This window comes from Rhinopithecus roxellana, chromosome 3 (genome assembly GCF_007565055.1).
Source record: "Rhinopithecus roxellana isolate Shanxi Qingling chromosome 3, ASM756505v1, whole genome shotgun sequence".
In the NCBI taxonomy this organism is placed as follows: Eukaryota; Metazoa; Chordata; class Mammalia; order Primates; family Cercopithecidae; genus Rhinopithecus; species Rhinopithecus roxellana.
The window spans coordinates 80,414,090-80,440,868 of record NC_044551.1 but is presented as its reverse complement, the minus strand read 5'-3'; the positions used below and the strand labels follow the sequence as shown (position 1 = coordinate 80,440,868).

General features: G+C 37.8%; 1 pseudogene; it reads left to right on the top strand.

Moving 5' to 3' along the window:
* The first annotated feature begins 1,744 nt into the window (after positions 1 to 1,744).
* LOC104682126 overlaps positions 1,745 to 26,779 on the top strand; it is a 105,579-nt pseudogene continuing 80,544 nt past the window's right edge.

The following is a 26,779-nucleotide window of genomic DNA, read 5'->3' as shown; positions in this document are numbered from 1 at the left end:
TACTTACATCTACCCATTATATTACAAAAGATACAGATGAATAGCCAGATGGAATAGACAAGGTATGTGGAAGGGCAAGGTATAGGGAAGGTTTGTAGAAAGGGAATAGGAACTTCCGTGCCCTCTCTTGGTGCTCCACCCTCCCGGCTCCTCTATGTGTTCAGTAACCGGGAAGCTCTCCACACCCTATCTTTTGGGGTTTCTGTGGAAGCTTCATTATATAGGCACAATTAATTACACCTTGGCCACTGGTGATCAGCTCGACCCTCTCCTCTCCCCAGAGCTCAGGGGGTGGGGCTCAAAGTTCTAACCCTCTAATCACACAGTTAGTTTCTCTACCAACCAGCCTCCATCCTGAGCTATCCGTGTGCCGCTAAGAGTCTCCTCATTACAACAAAAGATTATTCTATCACAGGAAATTCCAAGGGATTTAGGAGTTCTGTGTCAGGCCTGGGGGACAGAGAATAAATCTTTCTTATTATATCACATTGGCTTAAAACCCACAAAAATTATTATCTTAACAGTATTGAAGGTCAGAAGTCCTACAATAAAGGTGTCAGCAGGGCTGCATTGCTTCTAGAAGCTCAGAGGAAGAATCTATTTCTTAGCTTTTCAGCTTCTAGAGGTCACCTGCATTCCATGGCTCATAGTTAGTTCCTTGTATCACTCCAGCCTCTGCTTCTGTCATTAGCTCTCCTCTCTCTGACACTGACATGTCTGCCTCACTCTTATAAAGGCCCTTGTGATTATACTGAACCCACTCAACCCAAAATAATTTCACCACCTCAAGATCCTTACCTTAAGTACAACTGCAAAGTCCCTTTTGTCTTGTTCAGTAACGTATTCACAGCTTTTGGGGATTATGATGTGAACATTCTTGGAGGGGGCATTATTCTGTTTTCCACAGTCAAATAGTGCCAAAAATTATAAAACTACTTATCTATGAGCTAAGGTATCTTATGGTAAATCAATGTTATCATTATAAACCAAATAAGTTTTCTTACAGATTTTTTTTTTTTTTTTTTGAGGAGTACTAACTGTTAAAAATTACTCAGGGGAATATTACAGAATATACTTACTAGCTGTTCTCTCTCTATCATAACTAATGAATTTGTTTGTTTTTGCTGGTATTATGACATCTTTGTTCTAAATATATCAGTAGAAATCACTGAAATATAAGTGCATTCCCCCTATGGCCCAAATAATAGTGCTCTATTTTTACAAATAAATATAAGGAAATTGTTACAGACCCTGACAGGAGGAATTTATATTAGATAAAAGTTTTCTTAAGCAGAAAGGTTATTCAATGAGAGCATCCAAATGAAATTCTGACATCTTCTAAAAAGAGTTCACAGTAGAAAGGACATTTTTATGATGGTTGCTAGCAATTTCTTTTCAATTTATTTTTGATAAAAATATACTGTAGTCCTCACACAAATTTCTCTCTTTACAATTTTTCTCTGTGGTGCCAAAAAGTCTAAAACTACTCTGAGGAAGGAAGCATATTACTTCCTTTGCCCTCCTCCCAGTTTTCGGTTTAAATCCTGCTGCTGCCAAGTTTGAGTGGAAAATCACTTCATTGCCAGTTGGCGACTTGCATGACTCTTGGCCAAGAAAGCTATTTAAGCAACTTTGAAATCTACTTAGATTTTCAGAGCTCTGTGTGTGTGTGTGTGTGTGGTGTAACACCAGTGCTCCTGAAAACACTGGGAGGCACGCCATCCTCCCTGACATACTTTCAAATATGACGTAAGTTTCATGTCACGGATACCAGTATAACCCAAGAGCCCAGAGGGGAGTCTTAGGCTCCCTCTGCTGAGCTTCCTGCCATAAATCTAAGGACTGTTATTATTATTTTCATTAGCACACATTAATTGAGCACTAACTCTATGCTAAGAATTGTGCTAAGCCTTTAGTACATTTTTTTGTTTAATCCTCAGAACAGCTCTCTGAGAAGATTACTGTTATTATGCCTACTTTATGGATGAGGAAACTATGATGTAAGAAGTTATCACTAGCCCAAGATCACATGGTTTGTTGGAGTTGTGATTAAAATATTTGTGTGTTTGACTTTAAAGCCTACAGTGTTAACCTTTATGCTGTGACTTATATACACATTTGCACCTATTCAGGGAGCCAGATGTTGTTCCTAAGACCTCACATTTTAAAAACACATACATTGTTCTGATATAAAGTAATATGTAGGATTATTTCTTTAAAATACTTTTTAAAAAAATCTTCATTTAATATTGTTTTTCTATTCCCTATCAACTAGAGATTGCTTTGTGTTCTGAAAAGAAATATAACTCTAATATTACTTTGAGATTTATGTGGCATCATTGGGGCATAGCATTAGGGGAAAAAGAATAACTTTAAAATATTTTGATGAGAAGTAGCGTAACAGGCAGATGTAATTATGGTAAGAGTGAGGAAACGGATCTTATGCTCTGGTTCAATTTTGACTCATATTGGGAATTTGGAGAGCTACTCAGCGTTTTTTTTTTTCAGTTTTTTTTAATTTTAATTTTATTTTTATTATACTTTAAGTTCTAGGGTACATGTGCATAACATGCAGGTTTGTTACATATGTATACTTGTGCCATGTTGGTGTGCTGCACCCATCAACTCGTCAGCACCCATCAATTCATCATTTATATCATGTATAACTCCCCAATGCAATCCCTCCCCCCTCCCCCCTCCCCATGATAGGCCCCAGTGTGTGATGTTCCCCTTCCCGAGTCCAAGTGATCTCATTGTTCAATTCCTACCTATGAGTGAGAACATGCGGTGTTTGGTTTTCTGTTCTTGTGATAGTTTGCTAAGAATGATGGTTTCCAGCTGCATCCATGTCCCTACAAAGGACGCAAACTCATCCTTTTTTATGGCTGCATAGTATTCCATGGTGTATATGTGCCACATTTTCTTAATCCAGTCTGTCACAGATGGACATTTGGGTTGATTCCAAGTCTTTGCTATTGTGAATAGTGCCGCAATAAACATACGTGTGCATGTGTCTTTGTAGTAGAATAATTTATAATCCTTTGGGTATATACCCAGTAGTGGGATGGCTGGGTCATATGGTACATCTAGTTCTAGATCCTTGAGGAATTGCCATACTGTTTTCCATAATGGTTGAACTAGTTTACAATCCCACCAACAGTGTAAAAGTGTTCCTATTTCTCCACATCCTCTCCAACACCTGTTGTTTCCTGATTTTTTAATGATTGTCGTTCTAACTGGTGTGAGATGGTATCTCATTGTGGTTTTGATTTGCATTTCTCTGATGGCCAGTGATGATGAGCGTTTTTTCATGTGTCTGTTGGCTGTATGAATGTCTTCTTTTGAGAAATGTCTGTTCATATCCTTTGCCCACTTTTTGATAAGGTTGTTTGTTTTTTTCTTGTATATTTGTTTGAGTTCTTTGTAGATTCTGGATATTAGCCCTTTGTCAGATGAGTAGGTTGCACAAATTTTCTCCCATTCTGTAGGTTGCCTGCTCACTCTGATGGTAGTTTCTTTTGCTGTGCAGAAGCTCTTTAGTTTAATGAGATCCCATTTGTCAATTTTGGCTTTTGCTGCTGTTGCTTTTGGTGTTTTAGACATGAAGTCCTTTCCCATGCCTATGTCCTGAATGGTACTACCTAGATTTTCTTCTAGGGTTTTTATGGTATTAGGTCTAACATTTAAGTCTCTAATCCATCTTGAATTAATCTTCGTATAAGGAGTAAGGAAAGGATCCAGTTTCAGCTTTCTACTTATGGCTAGCCAATTTTCCCAGCACCATTTATTAAATAGGGAATCCTTTCCCCATTTCTTGTTTCTCTCAGGTTTGTCAAAGATCAGATGGCTGCAGATGTGTGGTATTATTTCTGAGGACTCTGTTCTGTTCCATTGATCTATAGCTCTGTTTTGGTACCAGTACCATGCTGTTTTGGTTACTGTAGCCTTGTAGTATAGTTTGAAGTCAGGTAGTGTGACCCCTCCAGCTTTGTCCTTTTGACTTAGGATTGTCTTGGCAATGTGGGCTCTGTTTTGGTTCCATATGAACTTTAAAGCCGTTTTTTCCAATTCTGTGAAGAAACTCATTGGTAGCTTAATGGGGATGGCATTGAATCTATAAATAACCTGGGGCAGTATGGCCATTTTCACGATATTGATTCTTCCTATCCATGAGCATGGTATGTTCTTCCATTTGTTTGTGTCCTCTTTGATTTCTCTGAGCAGTGGTTTGTATTTCTCCTTGAAGAGGTCCTTGACATCCCTTGTAAGTTGGATTCCTAGGTATTTTATTCTCTTTGAAGCAATTGTGAATGGAAGTTCATTCCTGATTTGGCTCTCTGCTTGTCTGTTACTGGTGTATAAGAATGCTTGTGATTTTTGCACATTAATTTTGTATCCTGAGACTTTGCTGAAGTTGCTTATCAGCTTAAGGAGATTTTGGGCTGAGACGATGGGGTTTTCTAAATATACAATCATGTCATATGCAAACAGGGACAATTTAACTTCTACTTTTCCTAACTGAATACCCTTGATTTCTTTCTCTTGCCTGATTGCCCTAGCCAGAACTTCCAAGACTATGTTGAATAGGAGTGGTGAGAGAGGGCATCCCTGTCTTGTCCCAGTTTTCAAAGGGAATTTTTTCAGTTTTTGCCCATTCAGTATGATATTAGCTGTGGGTTTGTCATAAATAGCTCTTATTATTTTGAGGTACGTTCCATGAATACCGATTTTATTGAGCGTTTTTAGCATGAAGGGCTGTTGAATTTTGTCAAAAGCCTCTTCTGCATCTATTAAGATAATCATGTGGTTCTTGTCTTTGGTTCTGTTTATATGCTGGATTATGTTCATTGATTTGAGAATGTTGAACCAGCCTTGCATCCCAGGGATGAAACCCACTTGATCATGGTGGATAAGCTTTTTGATGTGCTGCTGAATCTGGTTTGCCAGTATTTTATTGAGGATTTTTGCATCGATGTTCATCAGTGATATTGGTCTAAAATTCTCTTTTTTTGTTGTGTCTCTGCCAGGCTTTGGTATCAGGATGATGTTGGCCTCATAAAATGAGTTCGGGAGGATTCCCTCTTTTTCTATTGATTGGAACAGTTTCGGAAGGAATGGTACCAGCTCCTCCTTGTACCTCTGGTAGAATTCAGCTGTGAATCCATCTGGTCCTGGACTTTTTTTGGTGGGTAGGCTATTAATTGTTGCCTCAATTTCAGAGCCTGCTATTGGTCTATTCAGGGATTCAACTTCTTCCTGGTTTAGTCTTGGGAGAGTGTAAGTGTCCAGGAAATTATCCATTTCTTCTAGATTTTCTAGTTGATTTGCGTAGAGGTGTTTATAGTATTCTCTGATGGTAGTTTGTATTTCTGTAGGGTCGGTGGTGATATCCCCTTTATCATTTTTTATTGCGTCTATTTGATTCCTTTCTCTTTTCTTCTTTATTAGTCTTGCTAGTGGTCTGTCAATTTTGTTGATTTTTTCAAAAAACCAACTCCTGGATTCATTGATTTTGTGGAGGGTTTTTGTGTCTCTATCTCCTTCAGTTCTGCTCTGATCTTAGTCATTTCTTGCCTTCTGCTAGCTTTTGAATGTGTTTGCTCTTTATTCTCTGGTTATTTTAATTGTGATGTTAGAGTGTCAATTTTAGATCTTTCCTGCTTTCTCTTGTGGGCATTTAGTGCTATAAATTTCCCTCTACACACTGCTTTAAATGTGTCCCAGGGATTCTGGTATGTTGTATCTTTGTTCTCATTGGTTTCAAAGAACATCTTTATTTCTGCCTTCATTTCGTTATGTACCCAGTAGTCATTCAGGAGCAGGTTGTTCAGTTTCCATGTAGTTGAGCGGTTTTGATTGAGTTTCTTAGTCCTGAGTTCTCGTTTGATTGCACTGTGGTCTGAGAGACAGTTTGTTATAATTTCTGTTCTTTTACATTTGCTGAGGAGTGCTTTACTTCCAATTATGTGGTCAATTTTGGAATAAGTGCGATGTGGTGCTGAGAAGAAAGTATATTCTGTTGATTTGGGGTGGAGAGTTCTATAGATGTCTATTAGGTCCGCTTGGTGCAGAGATGAGTTCAATTCCTGGATATCCTTGTTAACTTTCTGTCTCGTTGATCTGTCTAATGTTGACAGTGGAGTGTTGAAGTCTCCCATTATTATTGTATGGGAGTCTAAGTCTCTTTGTAAGTCTCTAAGGACTTGCTTCATGAATCTGGGTGCTCCTGTATTGGGTGCATATATATTTAGGATAGTTAGCTCTTCCTGTTGAATTGATTCCTTTACCATTATGTAATGGCCTTCTTTATCTCTTTTGATCTTTGATGCTTTAAAGTCTGTTTTATGAGAGACTAGGATTGCAACCCCTGCTTTTTTTTGTTCTCCATTTGCTTGGTAGATCTTCCTCCATCCCTTTATTTTGAGCCTATATATCTGTCTGCATGTGAGATGGGTCTCCTGAACACAGCAGACTGGTGGATCTTGACTCTTTATCCAGTTTGCCAGTCTGTGTCTTTTAATTGGAGCATTTAGTCCATTAACATTTAAGGTTAATATTGTTATGTGTGAACTTGATCCTGCCATTATGATATTAACTGGTTATTTTGCTCATTAGTTGATGCAGTTTCTTCCTAGCCTCTATGGTCTTTACATTTTGGCATGTTTTTGCAATGGCTGGTACCAGTTGCTCCTTTCCATGTTTAGGGCTTCCTTCAGGGTCTCTTGTAAGGCAGGCCTGGTGGTGACAAAATCTCTAAGCATTTGCTTATCTGTAAAGGATTTTATTTCTCCTTCACTTATGAAACTTAGTTTGGCTGGATATGAAATTCTGGGTTTAAAATTCTTTTCTTTAAGAACGTTGAATATTGGCCCCCACTCTCTTCTGGCTTGTAGAGTTTCTGCCGAGAGATCTGCTGTTAGTCTGATGGGCTTCCCTTTGTGGGTAACCTGACCTTTCTCTCTGGCTGCCCTTTAGATTTTTTCCTTCATTTCAACTTTGGTGAATCTGGCAATTATGTGTCTTGGAGTTGCTCCTCTGGAGGAGTATCTTTGTGGCATTCTCTGTATTTCCTGAATTTGAATGTTGGCCTGCCCTACTAGGTTGGGGAAGTTCTCCTGGATGATATCCTGAAGAGTGTTTACCAAATTGGTTCCATTTTCCCCCTCACTTTCAGGCACTCCAATCAGACGTAGATTTGGTCTTTTTACATCATCCCATACTTCTTGCAGGCTTTGTTCATTTCTTTTTCTTCTTTTTTCTTTTGGTTTCTCTTCTCACTTCATTTCATTCATTTGATCCTCAATCGCTGATACTCTTTCTTCCAGTTGATCGAGTCGGTTACTGAAGCTTGTGCATTTGTCACGTATTTCTCGTGTCATGGTTTTCATCTGTCATTTCGTTTATGACCTTCTCTGCATTAATTAGTCTAGCTGTCAATTCCTCCGCTCTTTTTTGAAGACTTTTAGTTTCTTTGCGCTGGGTACGTAATTCCTCCTTTAGCTCTGATAAGTTTGATGGACTGACGCCTTCTTCTCTCATCTCATCAAAGTCATTCTCTGACCAGCTTTGATTCATTGCTGGCGATGGGCTGCGCTCCTTTGCGGGGGGAGATGTGCTCTTATTGTTTGAATTTCCAGCTTTTCTGCCCTGCTTTTTCCCCATCTTTGTGGTTTTATCTGTCTCTCGTCTTTGATGATGGATGTACTGATGGGGTTTTTGTATAGGTGTCCTTCCTGTTTGATAGTTTTCCTTCTGACAGTCAGGACCCTCAGCTATAGGTCTGTTGGAAATTGCTTGAGGTCCACTCCAGACCCTGTTTGCCTCAGTTGAAAATGCAGAGATCACTGGTCTTCTGTGTCACTTGCGCTGGGAGTTGGAGACTGGAGCTGTTCCTATTCGGCCATCTTCTCAGCATTTTAATAGTTTTGAACTTTTTTATTGACATTAAGATATGAATAAACATAACATTTATGATTAAATATAGAAGAGTTGAATTATCTGTTTAAAGAAGGTTGACCAGCAACTAGATCCTAGGCTTACATTACCCAAGTAACCCATGCCTGCCGTTCAAGTGGAACTTGTCCACAGTCCGGTGAAAGATCATTTTTTCTTATAAAGGGAGGAAGGAAGCCCAGGCCTGCCCATGTTTCTACAAGTCCTTAGAACGTGCTTCCTTCATGCCTGACTGAGCCCTCATGCTGCCTGTGAGCCCAGGTTTGGGTTTTCTTTCCACGTTAGCTTTTGACCAGTTCACTGTGTCAATTTGGCAGTGTACTTAGGGTATGTTTGTTGTTTGTTACACTCCTCATCCATCCTTGCTTGCCTCTCTCATTGTGGATGTTGCCTTTGACTGCCTTTCATGAACTTCACTGCAAAATCCATTGAAAGTGCCTATCTGGTATTCCAGCTCTGGTTGCAGTGAAAAACTCTTAACCCAAAGCTAAATGCTTGTCTGAGAGAATCAAGTGCTAGATGGTCAAAATGTCATTCTGAATTAGAGGAAAATGTTTTAAAATATTTATTATTCCTAAATCTCTATTTAATCATATAATGATACTTATATACATAATTATTTTTAAGAATTTGAGCCTGCTATATTTATTTATTTCCTCCATTTGTCTTATTTTCTTTCTTTCCTTTTTCTCCCTTCCTTCCCTCCTTCTCTCTTTTTTTTCAAATTTAAGTTTTATTTTGAGTTCAGGGGTATGTGTGCAGGTTTGTTATATAGGTAAGCTTGTGTCATGGGGGTTTGTTGTACAGATTACTTCATCACCCAGGTATTAAGCCCAGTACCCATTAGTTATTATTCTTGATCCTCCCACCCTCTACCCTCTGATGGGCCTCAGTGTGTGCTGTTCCTCTCTGTGTGTCTATGTGTTCTCATCATTTAGCTCCCACTTATAAGTGAGAGCATGTAGCGTTTGGTTTTCTGTTCCTGTATAAGTTTGCTAAGGATAATGGCCTCCAGCTGCATCTATGTCCCTGCAAAGGGCATGATCTTGTTCTTTTTTGTGGCTGCCTAATATTCCATGGTGTATATGGACCACATTTTCTTTATCTAGTCTATCATTGATGGGCATTTAGGGTAATTCCATGTCTTTGTTATTGTGAATAGTGCTGTAGTGAACATATATGCATGCATGTGTTGTTATGATATAATGATTTATATTGTTTTGGGTATATACTCAGTAATGGGATTGCTGGGTTGAATGGTAGTTCTGTTTTTAGGTCTTTGAGGAATTCCACACTGTCTTCCACAATGGCTACACTAACTTACACTCCCACAAACAGTGTATAAGCATTCCTTTTTCTTCCCAACCTTGTCAGCATCAGTTATTTTTTTCCTTTTTAGCAATAGCCACTCTGACTGGTGTGAGATGGTATTTCATTGTGGTTTTAATTTCCATTTTTCTAATGCCATTAAGCTTTTTTTTCATATACTTGTAGGCCACATGTATGTCTTCTTTTGCAAAGTGTCTATTCATATCCTTTGCCCACTTTTTAATGAGGTTGTTTGTTTCTTGAAAATTTAAGTTCCTTGTAGATGCTAGATATTAGACCTTTGTCAGATACATAGTTTGCAAAAATTTTCTCCCATTTTATAGGTCATGTGTTCACTCTGTAGATAGTTTCTTTTGTTGTGCAGAAGCTCTTTAGTTTAACTAGATCCCATTTGTCAATTTTTATTTTTGTTTCAATGCTTTTGGGTCTTCGACATGAAATCTTTGTCCATGCCTATGTTCAGAATGGTATTGTTTAGGTTGTCTTCCAGGGCTTTTACAGTTTTAGGTTTTAAGTGGAAATCTTTAATTCATCTTCAATTGATTTTTGTATGTGGTGTATGAAGGGGTTAATGTCAGTCTTCTGCATATGGTTAACCAGTTATCCCAGCATCATTTATTGAATAGGGAGTCTTTTCCCCATTGCTTGTTTTTGTCAGCTGTGTCACAGGTCAGATAGTTGTAGGTGTGCAGCCTTATTTCTGGATCTTCTATTCTTTTCCATTGGTCTATGTGTCTGATTTTGTACCAGAACCATGGTATTTTGGTTACTGTAGCACTGTAGTATAGTTTGAAGTCAGGTAATGGGATGCCTCCAGGCTTGTTCTTTTTGCTTAGAATTGCTTTGGCTATTCAGGCTCTTTCTTGGTTCCATATGAATTTTAAAATAGTTTTTTCTAGTTCTGTGAGGAATCTCAATGGTAGTTTGATAGGAATAACATCGAATCTATCAATTGCTTTGTGTAGAATAACCATTTTAACAATATTGATTCTTCCTATCCATGAGAATGGATTTTTTCCCATTTGTTTGTATCATCTCTGATTTCTTTGAACAGTGTATTGTAGTTCTTATTGTAGAGATCTTTCACTTCCCTCGTTAGCTGTATTCCTACGTATTTGTGTGTGTGTGTGTGTGTGTGTGTGTGTGTGTGTGTCAGTTGTGAATGGGATTGCGTTCTTGATTTGGCTCCTGGTTTGGTTGTTGGTGGTGTATAGGAAGTGCTAGTTATTTTTGTGCATTGATTTTGTATCCTCTGACTTTACTGAAGTGGTTTATCAGCTTAAGGAGTTTTTGGGTCGTGACTAATTTGGTTTTCTATACAGAGAATCATGTTGTCTGCAAACAGAGATAGTTTGACTCCCTCTCTTCCTATTTGGATGGCCTTTCTTTTACCTGATTTTTCTGGTTATGACTTCCAATACTATGTTGAATAAGAGTTGTGAGAGAGATCACCCTTGTCTTGTGCCAGTTTTCAAGAGGAATGCTTTCAGTTTTTGCCCATTCAGTAAAATGTTGGCTGTGGGTTTGTCATAGATGGCTCTTATTATTTTGAGGTATGTTCATTCAATACCTAGTTAATTGAGAGTTTTTAACATGAAGCAATGTTGACTTTTTTAAAGCCTTTTCTGCATCTATTGTGATAATCATGTGGTTTTTGTCTTTAGTTCTGTTTATGTGATGAATCACACTTATTGATTTGCATATATTGAACCAATCTTGCATCCCAGGGATATAGCCTACTTGATGGGGGTGGACAAACCTTTTGTTATGCTGTGGGATTTAAATTGCCAGTTTTATCTTGAGGACTTTTGCATCAGTATTCATCAAGAATATTGGCCTGAAGTTTTCTTCTTTTGATGTGTCTCTGTCAGGTTTTGGTATTAGGATGATGCTGGCCTCATAGAATGAGTTAGGGAGTAGTCTCTTTTCTTTAATGTTTTGGAATGGTTTCAGCAGGAATGGTAGCAGCTCTTCTTTGTACATCTGGGAGAATTCAGCTTTGAATCTGTGTGGTCGTGGGCTTTTTTGGTTGGTAGATTATTTATTACTGACCCAACTTTAGAGCTGGTTATTGGTTTGTTCAGGGATTCAATTTCTTTCTGGTTCAGTCTTGGGAAGGTGTTTGTGTCCAGTAATTTATCAATTTTTTTCTTAATTTTCTATTTCATATGCATAGAGGTGTTCATAATATTCTCTGATGATTATTTGTATTTCTGTGGGGTTGGTGGCAATATTCCCTTTGTCTAATTGTGTTTATTTGAATCTTATCTTGTTTTTTTCTTTATTAATCTAGCTGGTGGTCTATTTTATTAATATATTTTTTAAAAACTCAGCTCCTGGATTCATTGATCTTTTGAATGAATTTTTGTATCTCAATCTCCTTCAGTTCAGCTCTTTTGTTATTTGCTGTCTTCTGCTATCTTTTGAATTTGTTTTCTCTTGGCTTGCTAGTTCTTTTAGTTGTGATACTAGGTTGTTAAATTGAGATATTTCTAACATTTTGATGTGGGCATTTAGTACTATAAATTTCCCTCTTAACACTGCCTTAGCTGTGTCTAGAGATTTTGGTGTGTTGTATCTTTGTTCTCATTCATTTCAAATAACTTCTTGATTTCTGTCTTAATTTTATTACTTATAAAGTAATCCAGGAGCAGGTTAAAATTTTAATATAACTGTATGGTTTTGAGTGAATTTCTTAGTCTTGATTTCTAATTTTATTGTGTTGTGGTCTGAGAGAGTTGCTGTTACGATTTCAATTCTTTTGCATTTGCTGAGGAATGTTTTGCATTTGATTACGTGATTGATTTTAGAGTATGTGCCATGTGGCAGTAAGAAGAATGTATATTCTGTTGCTTTTGGGTGGAGATTTCTGTAGGTGTCTATCAGGTCCATTTGATTCAGGGCTGAGTTCAGGTCCTGAATATGTTTGTTAGTTATCTGTCTCAGTGATTTGTGTAATACTGTCAGTGAGGTGTTGAAGTCTTCCACTATTGTTGTGTGGGAGTCTAAGTCTCTTTGAAGCTAAGAACTTGATTATGAATCTGGGTACTCCTGTGTTGGGTGCATATATATTTAGGATAATTAGGTCTTCTTGTTGAATTTAACCCTTTATCATTATGTAATGCCCCTTTTTGTCTTTTTTGATATTTATTTGTTTAACATCTGTTTTGTTTGGAACTAAGACTGCAACCCTGGCTTTTTTCTGTTTTCCATTTTCTTGGTAGATTTTCCTCCATTGCCATGTATGTCATGGCATGTGAGATGGGTCTCTTGAAGACAGCATACTAATGGCTCTTGATTCTTTATCCAGCTTGCCACTCTGTTTCTTTTAATTGGGGCATTTAGTTTATAACATTCAATATTAGTATGGATATGTGTGGATTTGATCCTGTTATCATGATGTTAGATGGTTATTTTGCAGATTTGTTTATGTGGTTGCTTTATAATGTCACTGCTGTGTGTACTTCAGTGTGTTTTGTAGTGGATAGTCTTTCCTTTTCATATTTAGATCTTCCTTCAGGAGCTCTTATAGGGAAGGCCTTTTGGTAATGAATTCCCTCAGCATTTGCTAGTCTAAAAAGAATATTATTTCTCCTTTGTTTACGAAGCTTAGTTTGACTGGATATAAAATTCTGGGTTGAAATTTCCTTTCTTTAGGAATGTTGAATATTGACCCCAATCTCTTCTGGCTTGTAGGATTTCTGCTGAGAGGTCTTGCTGTTAGTCTGATAGGCTTCCCTTTGTAGGAAAAAGAAAAATGTTAAATGCAGCTAGAGAGAAAGGTCAGAGACTTGACTTACTTTGTGAATCTGGCTACCTTTAACATTTATTTCTAGCTGCCTTTAATATTTTTTATTTCATTTTGACCTTGGAGAATCTGGTGATTATGTGTCTTGGGGATGATCTTCTTGTGAAGTATCTTACTAAGATTTTTTGTATTTCCTGAATTTGAATGCTGGGCTCTTTAGCTAGGTTGGGGAAGTTTTCATGGATGACATCATGAAATATGTTTTCTAAGTTGGATCCGTTCTCCCCATCTCTTTCAGGGACACCAGTGAGTCATAGATTTGGTCTCTTTACGTAATCCTATATTTCTCAGAGGTTTTGTTCATTCCTTTTCATTTTTTTTTTCTGTTTTTGTCAAACTGTCTTATTTCAAAAAGCCAATCTTCAAGCTCTGAGATTCTTTCCTTCATTTGGTCTATTCTTGGTCTTTTCCTCCATTTGGTTTTTTCTGCTATTAATACTGTGATTACATTGTGAAATACTTGTGATTACATTTTACTTATGATTAGAGTCCATAATGTAATCACATATCATAGTGTGTTTTTCATCTCTATCAGGTCAGTTACATTCTTTTCTAGCCTGGCTATTTTTTGTATGTCAGCTCCTGCATTGTTTTGTCATGATTCTTAGCTTCCTTGGATTAGGTTTCAACATATACCTGTAACTCAATGATCTTTGCTCCTATACATATTCTGGAATTCTATTTTTTTCATTTCAGCCATCTCAGCCTGGTTCAGAACTCTTGCTGGAGAGGTGATGTGGTCGTTTGGAGGAAAGAGGACATTCTGGCTTTTTGATTTATCAGTCTTGTGCTGGTTCTTTCTTTGTGATCTTATATTCCTTCAATCTTTGAGGCTGCTGACCTTTGGGTGGGTTTTTTTCCTTTTATTCTATTTGATGACTTTGATGACTTGATTGTGGTATAAGGTGGTTTCAGCCATGTAGCTTCATTTCTAGAAGATTTTAGGGGGCCAACACTCAGGTCCCAAGACTAAATGTGGGAGACTTGTATTGGCTCTGACTTTGTTCTCCAGCTCCTCGAGGTTAGGAATTCACTCTGTTGGGGAGTGGGGGCTGAGGTGTTCCTGGATTGCTGGCCACTATACTCTGATGGGTGGTGTTAGCCAAAGTGTTTTGTAATGCAGTGACAGTGGGATCCATCCTTGTTTGCACGTACCAGCAGCATCAGTAGTGGCAGTGCAATGGTGTACACACTCATTGGCTGCAGCAGAGTGCTCATGGGTGCTGGGGTATCTTCCTCTCTGCATATGTTCACCACAGTGGTGGAGGCAACACAGCTTGGGGTGACGTGGCAACTGTGGATGTGGTTGCACTGGTGGTGGTGTTGGCTCAGGTGCTGGATATTGGTGGGTATGGGTCTGTTTGCCTTCTCTGTGCACTGCAAGCAGGAGTGCTTGCTCAGGGTCTGGGAGGATCTGCTGTTCTTTGACCCTAGTTTCACTCCTGCCATAGTGCTAGTGCAACCGTGGGGAATTGATGGGGGTGAGGTTGGCTGGCTTTGTGCCCTCCAAGGCTCCATTTGTGGTCATAGTTGGCAGTGGGAGGAGGTGGACTGCACTCCCACCACAGGAGTGGCAGGGTGCAGTGCATGCAGACTCATGTGCTGGTGAGGCAAGGAAAGCAAAACCCACCCATGCAGACATGTGCCAGGAAAGCAATTAAGGGAATTGCTGTGGGCCTGGGGGAAGCTTCAGTATGGGGAAGGAGCATGCAGGCTAGTGCATGGCCAGGGGCATGGCCTCTGCTGCAGCTCTCCACCAGTCAGGCACAGTCCACCAGTGCAGAAGGTATGATGCAGGCTCCCAGGGCATCCGAGGCTGCCCTGCAAGCAGGCATGGTTAGGCTGGGGACCTGGGAGAGGCCAGACCAAGGAGTGCTCAAGTCAGATCTGATGGGCAAGACTGCCCTGCAGAGTTCACAGCTGACAGTTCTTCTAGGGTTAAAGTCTCCTATGGGAGCAAGTTGAGCCTGGGGTGGTAGCCATCCCTGGTTGTGGTCTGCTACAGACGTTCCTGCACCAAACTCTCTTTGCTCTACATAGCTGGCTTGCTGCCCCTACTACTACTCTAAGCAACTCGCCTTGCCAACTCATGTCCATGATGGGTGTGGGGTCTCCTCCTGCCTTGGTTTCAGAGGTGTGTGGCAAGAGTGGGTTACTCCTTGTCAGTTCAACTCACCCATTTTCCCGGAGCCTTGAGGTCCAGGAACAAGTCCAGGTGTGTAGGTTTCCCAGCTTTCTTCTCCTTCAGCTCCACTTCTGTGTCTTCCCTCCATCCACTCTTGGTCACTTCCCTCTGGAGGTTTGTGAGGAGTGTGTTAGTTGTCTTGGCCTGTTGGTGGCAGCTGTTCCACCTGGCTACATCTAGTCGGTCATCTTGCCTCCACATTTCCCTCCTTCTCTTCTTCCTTTCTAGAAATTTCAGGAAAAGTTATTAATTAGAACTTCTAGGGCAGTGTAACACTTCAATATATTATTGTGCTTAGAGAAGTTTCAGATTACTTTTTAAGAAAGGCTAACTGTGGCAAAGTTGGGGAAGATAGCTCATAATGGCTACTCCAAAACTGCTACCATTATTGAGCTCCATCCAAGACTATAAAGATTTAAAAGCAAAATCCTAGTTTGCTTTATTTTTTCCTACATTTGTATATATATTGGTCAAGGTTCCCCAGAGAAACAGAAACGATAAGATATTTATAGCAATATAGAAAAAGGTTTATTATCAGGGATTGGCTTATAATAATGTGAAGGCTGAGAAATCCTATAATCTGCTCTCTGCAAGCTGGAGAACCAGAAAAGCTTGTTGTATGATTTAAGTCCAAGCCTGAAGGCCCAAGGGGAGCTGATGTTGTAAGTTTTTGTTTGTGTCTGAAGACCAGAGATACAGAAGTGTTGAATCAGACCATGAACAAGAGAAAATGGATGTCTCAGTTCAAGAACAGAGAGGGAATTCACCTTTTTTCCTTTTCCTTTTGGTTCTTTTGGGAGCCCTCTATGAATTGGATGATGTCCACCCACACTTAAAAAAATATTGTTATAAAGTCAATACATCTTATGAGGGTGATATTCTTTCTTGCTCTACCAAGTCAAATGTTAATCTCTTCCAGAAACATCTTCACTGAAACACCTGGAAATAATGTTTTACCAGCTATCTAGGCATCCCTCAGCCAAGTTAAGTTGACATTTGAAATTAATCATTTTAAGTCCATCACTTGTCAACTTGGGACCCATCCATATCTTTTTAAGCCATACTTAATCTTCAAATAGGATAAAAACAAGGTCATAATTCTGCCTAATATGATAATTATAGGTTAGATGATATTTGGGTGCAACCAGAAGTGGACTAATTCCTTCCCTAAAAGAAGAGGTGAAGTTGGCCAGGCACAGTGGCTCACGCCTGTAATCCCAGCACTTTGGAATGCTGAGGCAGGTGGATTACTTAAGGTCAGGAGTTCAAGACCAGCCTGGTCAACATGGTAAAACCCTGTATCTACCAAAATACAAAAATTAGCTGGCCGTGCTGGTGCACACCTATAGTCCCAGCTACTCAGGAGGCTGAGGCATGAGAATCACTTGAACCCTGGAGGCAGAAGTTGCAGTAAGCCAAGATCATGCCACTGCACTCCAGCCTGGGCGAGGAAGTGAGACTCTGTTTCAATAAGTAAATAAATAAATAAATAAATAAATATAAAAAAGTGGTTCAGTCTTTGAGTGATGTTTACTTTTTTCTGATATCCCACAACTAAACCACTGTCATGTGAAATGCACAACACTTAAAAAATATTGTTATAAAGTCAATACATCTTATGTTAAATGAAAAGGAAAAAAGAGGAAAGAAAGCAAATATATTTGTTTAATATATGTGTGTATGTGTGTGTGCGTGTGTGTGTGTATATATACATGCAAACTTATTTATAACCAAATAAAGAGAAAATACTAACGACATTTACAGTCTTCATTTCGGTGACTGGTCACATGGTCATAGCTGGTATTTATAACCATCTTTTCCTATTACTGATTGTGTTCTCCCTTTGCCTTCAATTGATAATTTTAGCTGGTAGGGTGACCCAAACCATTATTCCTGAAGGTGTGAACCATTTGTTGTCTTGCCTGGATTGGGTTGTTATATTTTCCATTGACCTTAATCACAAGGTATGGTAATACTAAGAGATGCTCTAAGGGATCTCTTGTATTCCAGATATACTCTTCCTTACCTCTATTGGGAATAGTAGTCCACCTCAGTTGACCTCACAACTTCTTTTTTGGCCTGTTAACTAAGTCATGAGGAGCTGAAAATGGCTGGGTGGCAGTCTTAATTTTCAGTTCAATGAAATCATTGTTGTTTCTTTAGTGGAAGCATTCCTCCTTCTGAAACTAAGAGTAGTTGGCCAGCAGAGCATAAGGTTGCAAGATCAGGAAGCAAAAATTTTGCTAATGGGTCACTGGGGATAATGGTGAGTGGTGACACTCTAAGTTTTACTCCTGGATTAACTGACTCACAAACCTTGGCTATTGGAGAAACAGTACCATATATTGGACATTGATTCAGAGTGCATACAGCCTTCCTGGGGAGGACTTTGACCTAGCCCTGCAAGGTATTGCTACCTAGCTGGTACTGTAACTGTGTCTTCAAAGGGCCATTTCATTATTCTATGAAGACAACTGCTTCAGAAACATGGTAAGACCAATAAACTCCATGAGCATGGGCCCATTTCTTTACTTCTTTTGCTGTGAGTTGAGTTCTTTGATCAGACACAATGCTATATTGAATACCATGTTGGTGGATAAGACTTTCTGTAAATCCACTAATGGTGGATTTGGCAGAAGCATTGTTTTCAGGAAAGGGAAATTTATATCCAGAGTAAGTGTCTAATCCATTAAGACTACAACACTACCTCTTCTATGATGGAAGCAGTCCAATATAATCATCCTACAACCAGGTAGTTGATCACTCTGGGGAATGGTGCCATAGTGGGTACTCAAAGTTGGTCTCTGCTGCTGGCAGCTTGGCCCTCAATGGTGGTTTTAGCCAAGTCAGCCTTGCTGAGTGGAAGTCCATGTTGCTGAGCCATGCACAACCTCCATTCCTGCCACCATGGCCACTTTGTTCACAAATCCATTGTGGAATGACAATGATGGCTTCACAAAGAGGCTGACTAATATCCACAGAATGAATCTTTCTATCCACTTGATTATTAAAACTCTTCTCAGTTGAGGTCAGCTTTTGGTGAACATTCACATGGGGCACAAATAACTTCACATTGTTCACCCATTCAGAGAAGTATTTTCACATACCTCTCTTCTCCAAATTTCTTTGTCACCAATTTTCAGTGGGTGACATCTAGCCATTTCTTCTAAGCAAAGTGTACAACCAAATGCATTGCCCAGAGTTCTGCCCAGTGGAAGGATTTCCTTTCACCACTGTCCTTCAGTTATGTCCTAGAGAAAGACTAAAGTGCCTCAAGTATTCACTTTTTGGTATTCCTTCATATCACGCAGACAGAATCATTGGTAAACCAGGTCTAAGTCTTTTCTTCCTCTGTCAACTGATCATAAGAAACTCACCACGAGATCATAGGTGCAGGCCTGGAGAGAGAAGGCAGTGTAGCAGGAGTGGGGACCATAGGCATCAGGTCCACTTCTTTATGTAACTTACTTGTGTATTCAGACCCTACTCAGGGCCTGTTCACCTATATTCTACTTCCAGATGATGATAGAATGTTGCAATGCATGCCTGATTTTATGGGTTGGTGGGTCAGATAATACCTAGTTCATGATGGGCAGCTCAGGTCACATAGTAACTTAGTGGTCCATGGTCAAGTGTTCAGTCTCTACTAAGGCTGAGAGCTGTGTCTCAAAAGGAAAGTAATTATCTGGAGATGATACAGGACCTTGCTCTCAAATCCTTCTTATCATCTCTTTCTGGAACTTTAATTTCCCACTCATATATGTTCAGCTCTTTAGTATCATCTTTTATAGTTTTCCCTCCTCTGCCCCAACATTCACCTACAGGGGCCTGCCAAAGGCTCCTAATAGCATTGCCTATCTGCCACTGACCAAACTTTCCAAGAAAGTTAAATGCATCCCAGAACATAGCTCAAGAAGATTTATAGGCATACAAAAATATGTAGTTACTGAACAGGGTAAAATTCAGTCTGTTATCCCATTAAAGCTTACAAGCCATCTTGTAGAGGTAAAGAGTAGAATGATAGATACCAGAAAGGTGTGTGTGGGAGAGAGGAAATGAAGAGAGGTTGCTTAATGGGTACAAGCATACACTTAGATAGAAGGTATAAGTTACAATGTTCGATAGTGGAATAGGGTGACTATAGCTAACAACAATGCATTGTATAGTTCGAAATAGTTAGATGAGAGGACTTGAAATGTTTCCAACACATAGAAATGATAAGTACTTGAGGTGATGGATATCCTAAACACCCTGACTTGATTTTTACACATTCTATGCATGTAAAAAAATATCACAGGTACCCCATAAATATGTGCAAATATTATGTATCAATTTAAAAAAAGATTATAAGACATGTGAAGCAGCAGGTAGAAAAGACCTAAAAGGAGGTCAATTAAACAAATCCAGAACTGATGTAGATGTTATAACTACCAGACAAGGACATTAAAACCATGATTGTAGCTGTATTTTATATGTTCAAAAAGTTATGTAGATGAAAGGTATAGAAAATACCTGAATGGAAATTCTCAGAGATGAAAGCAACAGTGTCTGAGACGAAAAATACAATGGATAGTGTATGAGTCAGGATTCTTCAGAAAAACAACATCAATAAGATCTACATACACATACACACACAAATGTATGTATGTAATATGTGTGTATATATAGGATGCATAGATGTGATGTACATTTATGTGTGTGTGTGTGTGTGTGTGTGTGTGTATGTATACTAATTCCATAAAATAAAATCTCTCCCCCCATGTGTGTATATACACACATATACATGAAAGGTATACACAAACACATAGAGGGGAGGGAGATATTTATTTTAAGGAGTTTGTTCATGCAATTGTGGGGACTGGCAAGTCTGAAATTTGCAGGGCAGAGTAGTAGGCTGGAAATTCTAGCAGGAGTTAGTGTTTCAGTCTTGGGTACAAATTCAGCCTGTAGATAGAATTCCTTTCTCCACAGAGGACCTCAGTCTTTTCTCTTAGTGCTTTCAGCTGATTGGATGAGGCCCACCCATGTTATGGAATGTAATCTCCTTTACTCAATGTCTGCCCATTTAAATGTTAACACACGTAAAAAGTACCTTCACAGGAGCATTCAAGATGCTGTCTGACCAAGCAACTGGGCATAGCCTAAAGTTGACACATAAAATAACCTATCACAGATAAGATTAACAATGGGTTAGGCATTTCAGAAGAAAAGGTTAGTGAACTTGAAGCCATAGCAATTGAAATGATTAAAACAGAGAGAGAGAAAAGAGAGAACAAAAAAATAAGCAGTAAATCAGTGAACTGTAGGAAAAACTCATATATCAAATATATCTGTAATTAAAGTTCAATGGACATTTTCAATCTCTATTTACTTACCTTTTAGCAGGATTTGACACTGGGACTACTTCCCTCTTTTCAAAATACTTCACTTTCTTGGTAACACATTGGGTTGCTTTTCCTTCTATCTGGTTGCTTATTCTTTGATTCTTTTTCCATTTCTTCTGCCCATCCTTAAGTGTTCTTTCTTAGGCTTCTTTCTCTTCCAACTCTACACACTCTTCTGGGTGACCTCACTCACTCCAATGGCCTCAGTTACCATCTCCATGCTTACTCAAAATAGTTTCTACTTTTCTTCGATCCAGAACTCTCATGAACATTTGACTCCAATGCTGGGTTGCCTGAGGGATCTTTCTTTTTGATGTTTCTTAGGCATTAAAAACTCAACATAATCATAATGGAGTTCAACCTTCTTTCCTTAACTCACAACCTGCTCACTCCTCCACTTCCTGTTTTGTTGAAGGCATTCATTCCTCTCACCAAATCAGACTTCTGGCTATCATCTTCCACTTCTTTGACTTTACTTCCCATTAGTCACAAAGCTTTGCTAATTCAACCTCCTAAACATTTCTAGAATGTACATATTCCTTTATCTTCATTGCCATGAACTTAGGCTAGACAGCTGTCATCTCGCTCTTGGTTTATGGAAAAAATATTCTAATCGATTATCTGTCTCTAGGTTTCCCAGTTTCAATTAATTTGCTATATTGTAAAATGAAAATCTGACCCTGTTATTCTTCTCCTTAAAATGCTTTAGTGCCTCTCACTTTACTTAGGCCAAAGTCCAAACTCCTTAGCATTCATTACAAGCATCTGTCCAATCTCCCATTCATTTTTCATTAACCCTTTCCCATTCTATGCTATAAGTTACAGTCATACAGAACTTAATATATAGTTATTGGATTAAATTGAAGGCATGAAGGGTCTACCTAAAACTATTTTCAAAATGACTTATGTCTGTGCCTTCTTGTTTCATCAGATTCTCCAAAGAAGTTTAAGAATCTGGCTCATAGAGACTAATTTGATGTGGCATGCGGTCACTCCATGGTTCAGTTTCTTTACATATTCAAAACCTTTCTTTTTTTTTTTTTTTTTGACAGCCTTTTGACTCTTGGAGAATAAGGGAGTGGCCACAATTGAGCCGCTACAGCCACTGCAAGCTGATAAAGCTCTGATAGGGAAACTCCTTCAAAGGCAAATTAAGTTCTTCATTATCTTTCTTGAGGATGATTGCAATAGTTTTAGCTAGTATTTCTGCTTTCTGTCTCCTCCAGTCTATCCTGCAGTCTGTTGGCAAAGTCACTAAAAAAGTGCAGGTCTAATCATGTCATTCTTTGGCTAAAACTCTTTAATGACTCCCCTTGATTCTGAGGATGAAGTTCAAACTAGTTTTCACTGGGGCTGAGTCACTCTCTGGTCTGATTCCTGCCTGCTTCTCAATCTCGAGCTCTCATTATGCTCTTATTCCTTGCTTCAGCCACCCTAGCTGCCTGTACTTCCCCTAAAAGGCTAGGGGACTGTTTGTGGTTTTTATTCATTCCACCTGTCTGAAGCATTGCTGAAGTGACCATTTATTTCTCTATGGTTGTTCCTACTTCTATTATAGAGTTTGAAGGACTTGGGTGCCTGACGAATAGAAGCTCTTTTCCTTATACCATATACAAAAAGTTAACTCAAGATGAAGTAAAGACTTAGATGTAAAACGCAAAACTATAAAAACCCTTGAAGAAACTCAAGCAGTACCATACAGGGCATAGGCACGGGCAAAGATTTCATGATGAAAACGCCAAAAGCAATAGCAACAAAAGCAAAAATGGACAAATGGGATGTGATTAAACGAAAAAGCTTCAGCACAGCAAAATAAGCTATCAGAGTGAACAGACAACCAACAGCATGAGAGAAAATTTTTGCAGTCTATCCATCTGACATAGGTCTAATATCCAGAGTCTACAAGGAACTTAAACAGGTTTACGAGAAAAAAAAAAAAAAAAAAAAAAAACCAAACAACTCCCATTAAAAAGTGGGCAAAGGACATGAACAGACTCCCCTCAAAATAAGACATACACGGGGCCACCAAGTATATGAAAAAAAGCTCAACATCACTGATAATTAGAGAAACGCAAATCAAAACTGTGATAGATATCATTTGACACCAGTCAGAATGACTGTTATTAAAACGTCAAAAAACAACAAATGCTGGCAAGATTGAGGAGAAAAAAGAACATTTCTACGTTGTTGGTGGGAGTGTAAATTAGTTCAACCATTATGGAAGAAAGTGTGGTGGTTCCTAAAGGACCTAGAGGCAGAAATACCACTTGACCCAGCAATCCTGTTACTGGGTATGTACCCTATGTTTCTCATTTTTCATTACCTGATAGTCTTTTAAAAGAGTGGTCTGTACTCCATTGCTTTTATTTTATTTTTAATTTTTTAATTTTTTTACTTTTTATTCCTTGCCCTTTACAACCTTGCTTTTGTCCTCATAATTTTACCGAAATTATTTATTCAGCATATGCATTACATCCTTTTTGCTATATTCAATGCCTTTATCTTTTGTATTTGTCTTCTTTACTTTTGTATATTCTACTACCATCTTATACTCAGCATGTCTAAAACTAAATATTCTAATATTTTCTTCATAACAATTTTCCGCCCATGAACATCTTTCTGCCAATTGTAAAACTAATCACAGAATCTAAAATCCTCGAAGTTATTTTCTGTCTTCTTATATGTTGAACTATTAAGTTTCTTCTTTTGTAACATATTTTTCTATTTTGCTTTGTTTGTACAGTTACAATGCTAGTTCATAATTTTTTCACTTCACTCATTCAACTTTGCAATAAACTTCTAGCTGTTTATTAGAAATGTAATGTAAACAGCATATATTACTTTAAATTGTCTAGTGGACATTTAAAAACAAAAAGGCAAAATTAATTTTAATAATATATTTTATTTATACGAATTTATCAAAAGTATTAGCATTTTAAAATACTTTAAAAAAATGAAAGTATTAAGATATTTTACTTTTTTTTGGTTCTAATGTTTGAAATCCAGTTTGTATTTAACACGTAACAGCACATCTCGAGTGAGAATAACCGCATTTCCAGTCCTCAGTAGCTATATGTGATTAGAAGCTAATGTATAGGACAGCATAGAGTATAGTTGACTTCTTCAACTCCAACTTTTTACTTTATCCAATGGCATCTGCATTCCATCATCAGAGCAATTGTTTTTCAACACTAATTTCATCACAAACATGATCTGAAAATATGAGGCTATTTTGAAAGAGAGAGGGAGAGATCATATTCACACGACTTATTACAGCATATTGTTAAAAATTGTTCTATTTTATTATTTTTGTTAATTTCTTACTGTGCCTAATTTATAAATTATAGCTATTTATGTATAGGGAAAAACACAGTATATGTAGGGTGTGCTATTATCTGTGGTTTCAGGCATCCACTGAGGGGCTTGAAATGTATCCCCTGCAGATAAGTGGGTACTACTGTACTTACTCAACATTATGCAACCCCCTTCTCATTGACAACTTAGATACCAAAGCAGATGCTTTGCTTAAGATATTGTGCATGTCACGTATGTTTATTGCGGCACTATTCACAATAGCAAAGACTTGGAATCAACCCAAATGTCCATCAGTGACAGACTAGATTAAGAAAATGTGGCACATATATACCATGGAATACTATGCAGCCATAAAAAAGGATGAGTTTGTGTCCTTTGTAGGGACATGGATGCAGCTGGAAACCATCATTCTCAGCAAACTATCGCAAGAACAGAAAACCAAACACCGCATGTTCTCACTCATAGGTGGGAACTGAACAATGAGATCACTTGGACTCGGGAAGGGGAACATCACACACCGGGGCCTACCATGGGGAGGGGGAAGGGGGAGGGATTGCATTGGGAGCTATACCTGATGTAAATGACGAGTTGATGGGTGCTGACGAGTTGATGGGTGCAGCACACCAACATAGCACAAGTATACATATGTAACAAACCTGCACGTTATGCACATGTACCCTAGAACTTAAAGTATAATTAAAAAAAAAAAAGATATTGTGCATGTATTATAATACCTAACCTCAACTAGAATCTCCTAAACGTTTTCTGAGATTGATACAAAAAAGTATACATTTCCAAAACTTGACCTTTTATTACTTTTACAACATTTATTAATACATTTGTTAAGCAATTTAGAAATATAAATACATATTTCATAAGTCAATATGCTTGTACTATAGAAAACTTAAAAAACTGAGTGAAAAAAATTAAATGACTTGATCTAATATATTTTGTGTTCCTCTTTTAACTCTTCTCTCTCTTTGTGACCAAACTCAGCCTATGAGTTAAATATAAATTACAATGTATATGGGTGCAATTATTTGAGTAAATTGCATCCAATTTATGAAATATGTGGAAAAGAAATAAATTTATTTTAGTGTGAGATAAATGATCTGACATACTTTGTACCTGAATGTAACACTCTTATAAATAAATATTTGAAAATTGGATATTATTTATCACCTATGCCATTTATGTCATACAAATTTGTAAAATGTTCTTATTTGTAAATGGGTTGTAGTCTTCAAATTGATGACACAGAAAATTTCTGTACTCTTTACAACAAGTGGGAGTTTATTACTAAACTTTTTCATCCTCCCACTATTTCTCATAAATGCATCCACTGTATTTATGTAGCTTCATGCATGGCAAGTTTTCTAAACAAGTCTTAGTCCTGGTCACCTTATTCATCTAAAGTGTTTGTTGAAGATAATCACTAAGATTTGTTGAATATAATCGCTGAGATTTATTCCTCACTAAACTTAAACCATTTGAGGTTTCAGTTTTTAGGTCTTGAGCCATTTGGTCTTCCTTATCTCATGTATCAGATCATTCTCCAAGTAACCACTAGAAGTGGCATTCTAATTAATACTGGACTGATTGGAATAATTACCTTACTTTATACAGAATACTCCCTTTAATTGTTAATAGCTTCATGTTGATTTTACATATCTCATTTATTACCATAACAACCAAATTCTTGCCGTAATATTGACCACAATTCATTTATCTTTTGCAAACTTTAGTTTTTATTACGTTTCAGATAAAGTTTAATTTGTTCTATGGTGTTATTATAATTTTTTTATTTATTAAAAGGGGTATTTATATGTTTGAAAATTCTTTGTTTTAAAATAGTTATAGATTCTGTATCTTAAATCATCTTTGACTTTAACTAGGACTGCATTAAAATGGTAAATTTAGAAGAGGTTAAGATCTTTTATTCTTCACATTGCTTTAATTTCCTCCAATTTTTGTGTCCTTTAAGATGTTTGCTATTTCTACACTAATGGAAGTAAAATATATATGTCAAATCATTGGAGAATCTGGCATTAACTGTGTGTGCAGAGTGGATTAACTGCAATATTAGCTTAAATCTTAATTGAAATCTCACACCAAAGTCCTTAATAATATAGATGACTATTTTGTGACTTGAGATTGCTTTATTTAAAAAAAAAAAGATAGAAATTTTGGAAAAAGTGATCTCATTTTGTAAATTAAGAGAATGCCTCTGTCTGGTTATTTCACAATGTTTCTAAAATTATTTAAACTCTAAAGAAATTCAGCAATGAAATGAAATGGGTTTATTATTAATATTTAGAAAGAAGCCTACATGTAAGCCTTATGACTGTTTATGAGGAAACTTTTTTAACAAAAGGATGTTAAAAAATAGATGAGGAGAGGAGAAACATGAGAATTTGGGCAGCCTTTTCTCCTAACCTTAGGATTATATTATCATCAATGATCTCTTAGTTTTTAAAGTATTTCAATTATCCCACTTTTTAGTGCAGAATTGTAGCGATAAGTATACCTGAAGTGGAGGTAAAATCCAATCTAATTTGCCCAGCTCCAGCTGGACCCCATTTTTCTGAGAAATGTATAGTTCTGAGAAGTTTTTTAAAAATGTAAGGCTTTTTAAATTTTTATTTTCTTTTTTTTTAAAATTTTTTGAGATGGAGTCTCACTCTGTCAGCTAGGCTGGAGTGCAGTGGTGCAATCTTGGCTCACTGTAACCTCCACCTTCTGGGTTCAAGCAATTCTCCTGCCTCAGTCTCCGAGTAGCTGGGCCTACAGATGCATCCCACTATG